The 12,609-nt window shown below is 39.3% G+C and overlaps 1 protein-coding gene and 1 pseudogene across 1 annotated transcript in view; both read left to right on the top strand.

The window, feature by feature from the left end:
* Nucleotides 1-1,800: 1,800 nt before the first annotated feature.
* The window catches only part of LOC144356525 (uncharacterized), a 31,656-nt gene continuing 20,847 nt past the window's right edge, over nt 1,801-12,609 (top strand). The window contains exon 1 of the mRNA XM_085508490.1: nt 1,801-1,924. The gene's annotated coding sequence lies outside the window, so the exon portion shown is untranslated. The remainder of the gene's footprint in view (nt 1,925-12,609) is intronic.
* Nucleotides 10,722-11,592, top strand: LOC144356517 (zinc finger protein 711-like; annotated as a pseudogene).

Consider the following 12,609-nt stretch of genomic DNA (forward strand, 5'->3'; position numbering starts at 1 on the left):
TTGTTTAAAATGATTGTATTTGATGTAGACTGAACATGTTGGGGAAAAAATAAATCTAAAATCATAAAATCCCTGCCTAACTACCCAATATTTTTTACCCTAATACTGGAAACACCAAATTTGTTTGGAAACACCAAATTTGTTTTTCATTGGCCTTATAATGATTTGAGATCTTTTCAACATGGTCCACATAAATAATGAGGGATAAACTGGTATTCTGTACAAACAGGTCCATGCATTTACATTCTATGTTTCTGGTTTGATGTTCACTCATTTACAGCCCTGTCATTGGTCATACCAGGATTTTACTCTTTATAGCATGTGTGTGGGCTGTCTTATGCAAACCAACAATGCTGTCTTTGCACATGGTCAATTCACTTGGGTTATATGTCAGATGGAACATCGCCATTGCCATGCGTTAAATTCATTACTTTTACCAGTTCTATCAGTCTGATGGGATTGATATCATCAATGATATTCCTATGAAGTACAATTACATTTGATATAGTCTCTTTGCACCCACTTTATTTTTGATTCATTCTGAATGGACAGTTGCATGAACATACAATACCCTAAAAGTAAGGGGTATATTTGTACGACACCCTGTAACTTTGCATGATATGGGTCTATAATACTGTCTTGTACAATGTTTGTAAACAGTTAACTACTGGTTTTGTACAGTTTGTTGTTGCTGCATATATACAGACAACAAGATATAATATTTTCGGCAATATGACTACTACCAAATTGGTTGTGACACCTATCATTTTGGTCTTCCGTGCTTTTGCACCATGAGTCGTTTTATGCACATCATACCAGATTTAATCATGACACTGTTGACAACACAATTTTACCTCATTATAATGTTAATGTGCATAACCTGTGTTAATTTTCAATGAGAGGATGCTTGAATGCACGGTAGTGCTTTCAGCATCCTCTCGCCAGTTATTTACAATGTGCCTCAAGATTTAATTATGGAAAGTCCAATCATTTCCAAAGCATTTCAACAATGTTCTTCCTATTGAACATTCCTCTACTCAACACCTTACTCAAATCATTCATTACCTTTATATAATCTTTACCACTTGTTTTTTTATTTTCTTTCAGGCGAGATAATTCAACCACCACCTGTACCTCCTACTGGTTAAACTTGACAATTATTTTTACTTTATTTTTACTCGAATGTTTTTTTTAAACTTGTTGTTTATTGTTGGTTTAAATTAAAAATAAAAACTTTATTATTTCCTTGTTCATTACAGACGATTATTTTATTCACACTATTTTTACATGGTTGTCTTCCAACTAGTCATGCTAGTGATGTCTAATAGCAACTGGCCAAATTACAATCAAGTGGTGGGTGGGTCACAGTCAAGTACATATAAGCCATTCAAGTTCACTTCCAAAGAACAAATATAATCATTCTTTCCGATCAAGTACTTTAACCTCACCCTCTTGATTCAAATGACATAACCAAAAGACTTAAGACATCACCTACTTCTTATAACACACAACACCATATTCACATAATTGTTCATACATGTATACATTATCACAGCAAAATCAATTCCATAAATTTACCAATGGCTCAAGCAAATCATTTGCCCATATTAACTATAGCCTCTTGTAAGCCATCTAATACTTGTGGCTTGTGTTTCAATTACATAACGTTAGTCAAAAAATGTCAGCTATTATTTGAACACTCAGGAAAAACAGAATCCCATTATCAAGGTCACATTTATATTGCGCTGGTTCCGCTAACTCTGGGTCACGTGAACGGAAAGGTCGGCGGTCATACCCAACACGGATATACGAGAACGATTTTCACCGTCTTCCTCAATTATTGCGTCACGGACAAATCCGGCGTTCGTGTCTGACAACATGTAGCGATAGTGTGGAATGCTGAGTGATTTTAACACTGTAACAGGTATGTAACTATCTTACATAATTGCTGTGTCGTTTTTAATTATATATATCGTAACTCATAATATACATTGTACTTTAATTGAATCGTAGATCCTGCTTTACGTATGCAGTTACTAGTTCCACCGCAACTTTACCGAGGTCTATAGCAATTGAATACTAGTATTTTAGAATAATGTAGGGAGTAACGTAACGTACATGGCTATGTCGTCATTACACTAAGATTCAACCACAGAGTTCAATGAGTAGACTGATGTCCTTGAAGCGGGTAATGGTTTATTTACTATACCACCACCGTCAAGTCAGTAACTCAAGACTCAGACCACTAAAGAAGTCGTTTTAACGAGTGCAATGACATTCAAATACCATTGTCGTCCGTTAGTTGTGGGTCCCATGCGACGTCTACAACGCGTATAAAATGTATTGTTTTATTGAAATTAGAACGCGGCTTTTAATAGTGTGATATTGTATGATTTGCTAACGTGATTCATAATACTGGATCTTGACTTCTCATTAACCTTAATGACAGTGTTTCTCTTTGTGATACCGGTGTACGTTATCCTCGGGCGGAGCTACGTCACAAGACGTTCCACGTTGTTAAGACGCGCACCACTGTACCATGCATTTCTATGGGCTCGGTGCGCGCTGCTGTGGAACACCGGTTGAGCCGGTGAAAATTCAAGAAAACAACACAAACTCAACTTTGAAGCAATCCTGAACAACATAATTTATATATGTTACACAAGTAGAGATAATCTTGTTACACTGTTCAGGGGAGTCTAAACAACCATCCCAAAATACCGTTTTCTCAGAGTTTTTGGCCTTTGTTTTCACCGCGATGGTTGCCAGGGGGTGAAAATGCCCGGATGTCCGCCCGAGGATACTTCGTACATATGCACTGTTGTAAGTGTGGCGGTCTATAGTGAGTGCGCCATCTATAGTATGTTGTTGGAATACTTTTGTTTAATGAATAAGTCTGTGCGTCCCTGTGTCGGTCAGCATGGTTTAGTGTTATGTTCGAATTTTCTCAGTCTGTATGGGCAGGTCGATTCTCCTGTTAAATCGACTGAATTCCTTTCAAAGACTGAACTAAATTGATTATGAATGTTACAGAACTCTTGGGAAAGAAAAAATCGTGTTTGTGTAGAATTTAGCGACTGGCAGAAGTGTTTTCCGAAATTTGTGGTTGTGTGGATCATGGAAGATACTAACTCCGTTTAATAGTACCTTTCATGTGTGGATCGACCACAGGGAGCCCAGGAACTATAATCAACTGTAATACGCAGTCTCTATGAGCGGGGGGGGGGGGGAGGGTTATCGGCTGGTATCTAGTGTAAGAAATAGACAAGGGATGAAGGCTCCAGCCAGCTCACATTTTTTAAACTCGAAAAAACAGACGAAAAAAATAAAAAATAAAATCAAAAAAAAAATACAAGGTTGAAGAATATTAGTTGCTCCTTCGAATTTCGCCAAAGCCTTACCTATATTTTACCGATATCTGCAGAATAAATCAAGAAAACTACACAAATTGACTCCATTTAGGAATTTGTGTCAGATATACATTTATTTAGTCCAGTGTACTTCACCTGGATTGTGTATTTTACTATACATACATATTGTGACTACCATTCTTTTTGATTTGATTGATACTGAATACTTACTTTAAATTGTGTCATTTTGGTGTTCACTTAAACCAAACTAATTCTGAGGTATCCTATTGTTGTTGATATTTGTAACGTTACATGCCTGATTTGGAACTTTGACCTGCCTTGCATGTTTAAAACATTTTGTATTTTAGATGTCTTTAGTATTCATTAGTTGAACTCAAGCGTTATTTTATTATTGAATACTATATGAATATACTGTTTCAGTAATCATGTAGGAATTATTTGTACTTCTTTACTTCGGTATTGTATGTAGATGACTGCATTGCCCACCAGCGTGGGCAGATCCCTGCTGCGTATGCCATACATTCTCTTCAGTACTCCATATTGATGTGTTGGCCTATATATTTGTAGCAGTTGGTGGCACTATACATTACAGAGCATAGACATTCCTGTTAATCATTATAGTAACCACATAATGAGTAGTATCTTGTAATACATTTTGATAGCACATTACAGAATACTTGTAATTGTATTTTCTACTTTGTATTGAGACTTTTATTGAGAAATAACTGCGTTACGTGAAACATTACTCTGTATTACTGTATTCACGTAGTGATCATTACGATTGTGTTTTTGCTTGTTATGTGTTAATACAACATTCTAACTTAACATGCAATGCTGAGCTGAGTATTTTGTTATCGAACCCGAGTCCCCACGCACCGCATTTAGCCCACTGCCCCGATATATTACTTGTAGCCTACCGTTACTGTGTGTGTAGCTTACGTATTTCTGGCACCCACCGTGGGAGGAGTGGGCAGACTTTTGTATCACTTGAATACATGTAATGTACTTTCACAAGTGTATTTTCTTAGAGTAAACATTTTTAGTACACATTTTTTGGCACATGTGGTCAGGACTCTTTCAGTACATGTATAACATTTTACATATTATTAGTTATTCATTTTTTTTGAGCACTGTAATTTTTCTGAACTATTGTGCATACTGCCTGTTATTTATACGTTCATCATGGCATCTCAAGTTACAATTTCTGTTGAAGATGTGGCCTCATCTGTTATGGTTGATCATATTCCTACATCATTGAATAGGGATAAGATGGTGACAATATTGTCAGAGGTTGGTGAAGTTGTTGAGTTTTTATTACCCTTTGATTTTGAGACTGGTAGACATACAGGTTGTGGATTATGCTAGTATCGGGATGAGGCAACCGCAAACAGTGTCATTAAGGCATTGCATGCTAAGGAGGTTGGTGATGGGAGGTTGTCTGTTTCTAATGTTCCGGCTACTATGTTGTCTCACTTTGCACCAGCACATAAAGTTAGTGGTGGTACTATGGGTGCATCTGGTGATTTTGCATTGGAAGAATCTGCTGCTGATGGTCAAGTTACACCATCATTGTCACAGGAGGACATTGCGAAAATGATCCAACTCCTGAAGATGGTTGGGTATGAGATTACTGTGATACTAAAACAGACTCTGATGTACAGCTTGATATGAGCCTACCCACACCGCCACCTCAAACCAACATTGGAAAACAAGCGACTCCACTGATGAGATGTAATGGTAATATTAAGCCAAGTCCACCTTTTGGACAACAGTACACGATTGCTGGTTCACCTTCTATTATTCTCCCAGCTAGTTTGATACACCCATCACAAGTATCTACTTTTTCGGGTGATCCTAAAGCAAAGGGTGACGCAAATTTTGAGTCTTGGAAACAGGAGGTACATTGTTTATTGAAAGATAAGGCATACATAAACAGCCAGGAACTGTTCACTTGTATTCGCAAATCAGTGAGGTGAGGCTGCACAAGTTATGCGTATGGGAATCGACTCCACCATAGAAGCAATGGTACACAAGCTTGCAGGTATATATGGTGTTGTAGATACGGGAGCCACACTTCTACAGAAGTTCTACAATAGCAAGGAGGAGGAGGGAGACCCCCATAGCTACATATGGTTGTTGACTTGAGTCCGACATCCACAGGGCTTGTGAGTGAGGTGGAATTGCTGCATAGGCCGTTGATGATGCACTACGAACAGTTTGTTGGAAAGGCATACAAGATGAGAGAATTAAAAATATCTCCAGACAACATTGTGAGGCAGCAAGGGACTTTGATGAATTGTTATGAATTGTCAGAGATGCCGAGCAAGAAGTTTGTGAACAACCAAGTGCACCAATTGCTACTAAAAGACAGCAGGGCCAAGCACACCAGACAACCACTTCCATGGTATCAGAGGACAATACAATGGACCAGGAACTAGTTGCTAGTGTGAAGGCCTTACAGGATAGACGAGCTAGGTTGGAGTTCAGTGGCAACCAGACAGTGCTAGAGAATCTGATAGAAAACAGCATCCTCAACCTTGGCAGGGACAGAGTGCAGAGAATGTTGCTGAACATAAAAGGGAGCAGGGTCGACGGCAAAGGCGGCTAAATCCGTCAAATGCTTCAATTGCGGTCAAGAAGGACATGTAGCTACCGGCTGTAGAAACCCCACCTCAGAACAACAAAGTAAGAAGTTTAAGTCAACAAGTAACTTCCTGGGTACCAGGAGTCCAGAGACTAAACCTATTCTGCTTGGTAATGTCAGACCTCTTCTGGGAAAGATTCTTGGGGATCCAAATTAAGAGACTGCCTTTGTTAATGGTGTATCATGTAACAGTCTAGTTGATACTGGCTCACAGGTGACTACAATCAGTGAGGCATTTCACAAGGAGCATCTGTTTGATTGTCCAATCATGCCCATTGCAGAACTTAAAGTAGAGGGTGCTGGTGGTCAAGAGGTTTCATTTTTAGGTTACGTTGGGGTTGATACCAGTTTTCCAACCAAGGTATTTGGAAGTGATGAGGTGTTTAGTGTTCTGGCATAAGTTGTTCCACCTAACAGATACAATACAACGGCATGTGCTCTTGACTATTGGTACTGCTCTAATCCATCAATGTCATCAGTATCATAAGAACCAGCGAGGATCAAACAGAAAGCAAATCGAATCCTTGGCATGGGCTGCTGCCTATCGCCGCATGTGAGCAAGACAGAAATACTTAGGCAGTGATGGTAACTTGGGAACTTGCCTCGACCTGTTCAGATTGAGCCAACTATCGTCAGTGGTAAAACTAAGGGTGGTCCAACTGGCGATAAATATGTTACGGTGGTTGAATCAACAGAGTGTTCCAGGGTGTCAAGCAGTTTGGTGGTTGCCCCTGTGGCTGCTACATTGAAGTAGAGAACACGGTCAACTCTTACCATGAGATCTATGGCCAGTGTGTGAGAGGGAATGATGCAGTGCTTACTTACCGAGCTCATGCTTACAGTCAGACTCCCAATGGTCCATTGCATTTTGACTTGAATGAGTCCCCATTGACTTCCAGTCAGTGTGAACAAGCACAGGAGCTGTTGCAGAGGATTGATCCTGTATTTGCTAAGCACAAGAATGAGCTTGGATTTACAACTGCTGTTGAACATGAAATACCTGAACGCCCACCTATCAAACAACGTCGCTGCAGAATACAACTATCACGGTACAAAGAGTTGAGAGAACTGTTATGATGGACAGTGGGGTTATTCATGAGTCACATATTCATCTTCCCCGAGGAGCATATGGAAAGACTGGAAGCTGTCCTCACTCGTCTACATGAATATGTACTGAAGGTTAAGCCTTCTAAATGTGATTTCTTTAAGGAGAGAGTAAAGTACTTTGGCCACATTGTTTCTGCAGAGGGTATTCAGACTGACCCGGAGAAGATTGAGTCTTTGAAGACTTGGCCTATACCTAAGAATGTACCAGAAGTTTGCCGGACATTATAGACGCTTTGTAGAGAGTTTTTCAAACATTGCTGCCCCTCTTCATGCTCTAACTGGAGGACCACATGGTAGAAACGGCAAGGGCAGACAAAAGACTAAGGGTGCAAACGTACAGCCCCCAGAATTTAAATGGACACAGGAATGTGAACACTAATTTGACATGCTAATAGATTGTCTGACAACACCTCCAATCTTGACATTCGCTGACTATGATTTGCTGTTTGAGGTCCATACAGATGCCAGTTACACAGGACTTGGTAAAGTGTTATGTCAAGAACAAGAGGGAAAGAAGCGAGTCATTGCTTATGCAGGAAGAAGTTTATCTAATTCAGAAAGAAACTATCCAGCACATAAGTTGGAGTTCTTGGCCCTCAAATGGGTAGTTACAGATAAGTTTCATGATTATCTCTATGGTAATCAATTCAAGATGGTTATGGATAATAATCCGTTAACCTACATGATGACCACAGCTAAACTGGACGCAACTGGTCATAGATGGTTGTCAGCATTGTCCACATACAACTTTATTCTTCACTATCGACCGGGAAGAACAAATAGTGATGCAGATGGGCTCTCAAAGCAACCTCATCTAGGTGACCAACATAGAGAGGTCAGTCAAGAAGTCTTACAAGATGCCATCAAAGCGATTTGCCAATACCATAGTTGTAGCGTCAACTACAGACAAGCTCTAAAGGAATCGCTACCACTAGTTGAGTCAGTGTGCAGAGATCCTGATGGAGTGCCCAGAACAGTTGAGGACCCACTTTCACCTCAAGGCACCAGAACATTACCATCTATCACCATGAAAGAATGGCAACATCAACAGAAAGACCTTACAATAGGGAGAGTCATCCATTATATCAAACAGAATAAGTACCCTAACTTTGCAGAAAGGAGAAATGAAAGTGCAGATGTGCAGTTAATGCTGAAGGAATGGACCACCTCTTGTTTAGAGGTGAGTGTATTATATCGTCAACGTACTGATAGTAATGAACAAAAACACCACCAGTTAGTCCTCCCACCAGAATATCGTCAAGTAGCCAAGGAGGGACTTCATGATAAGATAGGTCTTATCATGATCTTGGGAAAGAAGGGGGTTTAGATTTTCAACGTTCCAGGTTTTATTTTCCGCACATGACACATGATCTGGATGAGAATATCAGAAATTGTCTGAGTTGTATTTTAAGAAAAGGATCATCGGGTAAGCCAACAATAGCACCAATGGTTAGTATACACAGTTCTCAACCCATGCAGCTTGTGCATGTGCAGTGTTAGTTAGATAGTCCATGTGCATGGACTATCTAACACTTGAAGAGTCTAAGGATGGAATCTGTAATTGGTGATAAGTGACCATTTTACAAGATATGCAGTCGCATACAGAAAACCAGAACAAGAAGAACTGGAAATCATATTTTGTGCCGCTTGTTCATGCCTATAATTGCACCCGGCATGACAGTACGGGCTACTCGTGATGTTTGCGAGACACCCTAGACTACCAATTGACCTGTATTTGGGTATAGAACCTGAGAGTCTGCCGTACCTGAACTGAGTATGTTAACTCCAACTGCAGAACCATGTGTGCAACAACCTGATAGGATTGAGAGTGATGGTAATGCTAATCCCGAACCTTCTCAATCTAATAGTCAAGCTGAAGTAGTTGAACAGAACCAAGATTTTAGTGAATTGGTTGTCACAGAGCCAGCATTATAAACTAGCTTAGAACCTCAAACAGAGACTTCAACCCTCAAGTGCAGTGGTAATCCTGATGAGGCCAAAGAATCTGGTGTATCGGAACCAGAGGTGCCTGACACACAGATGAGAAGATCAAAGAAAACGATTAATCCTCCTGACCGTTATGGCTATTCTCAACAAATGGTGACTGCAATGTCTGATTGGAGTGCGAAAGCAGACTTTTTTATTGCAGTGAGGAATCAGTTTTTCAAGAATTCTGAAGCTGATCTGTGTAGTGCTATAATAGATATTGTTACTAAGGGGCATCTTGTTTGACATGTTTGGTGTCTTCTTGCAATTTGGTGATGTAATGTCGGAACGACATTTCTCTTAGTTGGGGAGTGTGTGGCGGTCTATAGTGAAAGCGTCATCTATAGCATGTTGGAATATGTTATGTTCGAATTTTCTCCGTCTGTATGGGCAGTCTCCTGTTAAATTGACTGAATTCTTTCCAAAGACTGTACTAAATTGGTTATGGATGTTGTGGAACTCTTGGGACAGACAGAATCGTGTTTGCGTAGAATTTAGCGACTGGCAGAAGTGTTTTCCGAATGGTGAACGAAACTATGGTTGAACCAAATATTCCAGTTCTTGTGAGTACTATCGTTGACATTCTGAGTTCTGCACGCCAGTATCAGGGGTACCAATGAAAGTGTAGCTTTTTAATGAAAATCACAGCTTTGACACCATGCAGCATAGCCTGGTCAGGAAAAGCTTAGCTGCAGGAATGAATTCCGCTAGTTTTGACCTTGAGAACTCAAGCTTTGAACATATTTTGATATTGAGGGCGTAAACAACATGGCTACCTCCAAAAGCAGTGTTAGCGGCGGTAAGTATTTTACCCGTTTTCTCAACAAAATCACCAAGTTATGCTGTGTAATATGCCACCATCAGTGAGGTTCTGGTTCAATTTCATTTCTAGAAAGTTTCAGCCACCATTTTACGAAACTTGCAGAGAAATCTCAATTCCAGTTTTCGAAGCGAACAGGCTAGCAGGACATCCTATTCTTATACATGTACTGTTATACATGGCTGTTGTTCATTTATCTGATATACAGTCCGTCACCGACCATCAGGAAATCAGCCTATCAGTTACCGATACCCCACCCCACCCCCAGAGTTTTGAAATATGGGATTTGAAAATCATTCTCATGCAATTTTAAACTTGACTCATCCCCTTCATGGTGCAGGAAAAAAACACACCAAAACATGAGGACCAGAGTATTTCATCCACAACAGCCTCAACAGGGGAATTGCACCTTTACCAGAATATTTTGGGACATTCAACCAGTTCATGTGTTCTATTTTATCTCGAAGGTGTGACTGAACTCATTTCACAGTTTGCTCATCAAATTGCTGGGGTGCCAACGTGGGGAGGGGGGGAGGGGTGTCACCTCATTGCTTTGTCTATATAGATCACATTCCGCTGTATCTAATAAATCACGAGTACAACAGGCTGGGGATAATAAATTGGGTGATTGTCCCACCCCCAGACCAAATTTCATGTAAAACTCCGCCTAGTACCCCACATTGTTTGTCGGGCTGTATTGCTCAGATGGCCCGGGCCCTAGGAGATTACATTAACTGCTGCATTGATAAATTCTCTGGCTACAATTATAATACTTTAACTAGTGCCTAAAATTATGATTGATGGTTTTCTGTATGTTCCCATGGTTTTAGCTTTGCAGTTTCTGAAAAGTATTGAAGCTGGTGGGCTGACATTAAAAGGTTCTGAGACAAAAGATGTGACTGATTCAGACCCAGGGAGTGTGGCGACTGGTGAAGTTGCAAATGATGCAGCAGTTGCAACTGGGATGGATACTGAAAGGGTATATGAAGGAAATGACTCAAATGGTGACCAGGCTTTGTCAGAAGTGTTGATTACATGTACAAAGTAACTCCCTGAATACATATGTGAGGTATGTGACAAGGTTTACAAGTCAAAGACTAGACTGAGGAAACACTCCAGAAGTCATACTGGGCAATATCCTTACAAATGTCATTGTGGCAAAGGTTTTTTCCGAAAGAAGAAAACTTATTGAACATGGCTGTAGTCACACAAACAAGGGTATAAAGACATGCAACATTTGCGGTTTTCAACCAGACATTTTTGGGCATGAAATAGCATGAATCCTCGCACATACATGAAGTTCATGTATGTGATCAGTACTCAGAGCATTTCAACTCAAAGTTATCCCTTAAGCAACACAAAAAGGGCTGTCATGAGGCCAAGTACACATGCACTTGTGGAAAGATGTTCAGATTTAAACATGTATACACTGCTCACATAAAGACCCATTCAGATGAGAAACCATCTCAGTGTACACTGTGTAACTATAAAACGTCACGCAAAGGTGACTTAAAGATCATCAGCTTTTCAAACATAGTGATTCAGCACCTTTTTTGTGTCTTGTGTGTGGTAAAGGTTTTAAAAAGGAGATTTATTAGAAAAACATGAATCTCGAAAATATCCTTGTAATCCAGCTGACACTACATGTATGGGATGACAACTAAGCGATGGGTGCAAATTATGTTATGCTGATGTTTGCAATTACCCGTCCATTTGAAACGCATATCTATGTTTTCTTTTGTACTAGGGTTAACAAAATCTATGTTATTAGGCCATACAAACAACTTAGTTTGATGTCATTTTAAAATTGTCAATCAAAGAGGGAAGTTGGGTTACAAAACAAATTCCAAATCCCCAAACATGCAAATAAGGTCCAATCCAGTTTTTTCACCAAAATGTTGATATAAAGGTATTTACTTGTTATAGAATAGAAGAGTATGAACTTATCAAAGTTGTTACATGCATGAAAATAGCAGACTTTCCTTCAGCTCTACAAACTTCAAGTTTCCAATCAGATGTACGACACCATGTTGGATTCATTTTGGAAACTGACAAAACATACAAGCTAATTTCCATAGCATTTAGTGTTGTTATTCTAAAATTATTCATAAAGGTGAACTTCACAAAAAATGATAGTGGGTTTGTATGGCCTTTTCTCTCTGAAATGGACATTAGTTGTAACTTTTAGCAAGTTTTTTTAGTATTTTCAGTTCAATGTATCAGCCACAGTTTCTTGTTCTACTTCTCCACAGCATGCTAGAATATACAATCTTCTACTTGGTAACATACTCTGTATATGTGTATTAACAAATGTTATTGTCGACAAATGAATTCCATTCAACACTTGAAATAATTTTTCAACAATAACAATTCTGGTTTATCTTATATAGGCTGTGTTTGATAAGCAAAATACTGAACATTTCATTACGCTTCAGGGAGAAGAACAAGAATCTACAGCTGATTCACAAAACAAAACTACTGAAAAACTTGCCTAAAGTTACAGCTAATGAGCTTTAAAAATCAGCTGACCAAACGTAAAACAAATATTCTTTGAAATACTTTATTTAAACTTAAATTTCCTGCCATTTTCAAAACCTTCAAATATTACAATGAAAATAGAGAATACCATGACTCAGATCGGCTGTTTACAACCGAGATAGGTGGATAGATGACTAATTATG

Source organism: Saccoglossus kowalevskii, chromosome 15 (assembly GCF_978046115.1).
Source record: "Saccoglossus kowalevskii chromosome 15, keSacKowa6.1, whole genome shotgun sequence".
Taxonomy (NCBI): Eukaryota; Metazoa; Hemichordata; class Enteropneusta; family Harrimaniidae; genus Saccoglossus; species Saccoglossus kowalevskii.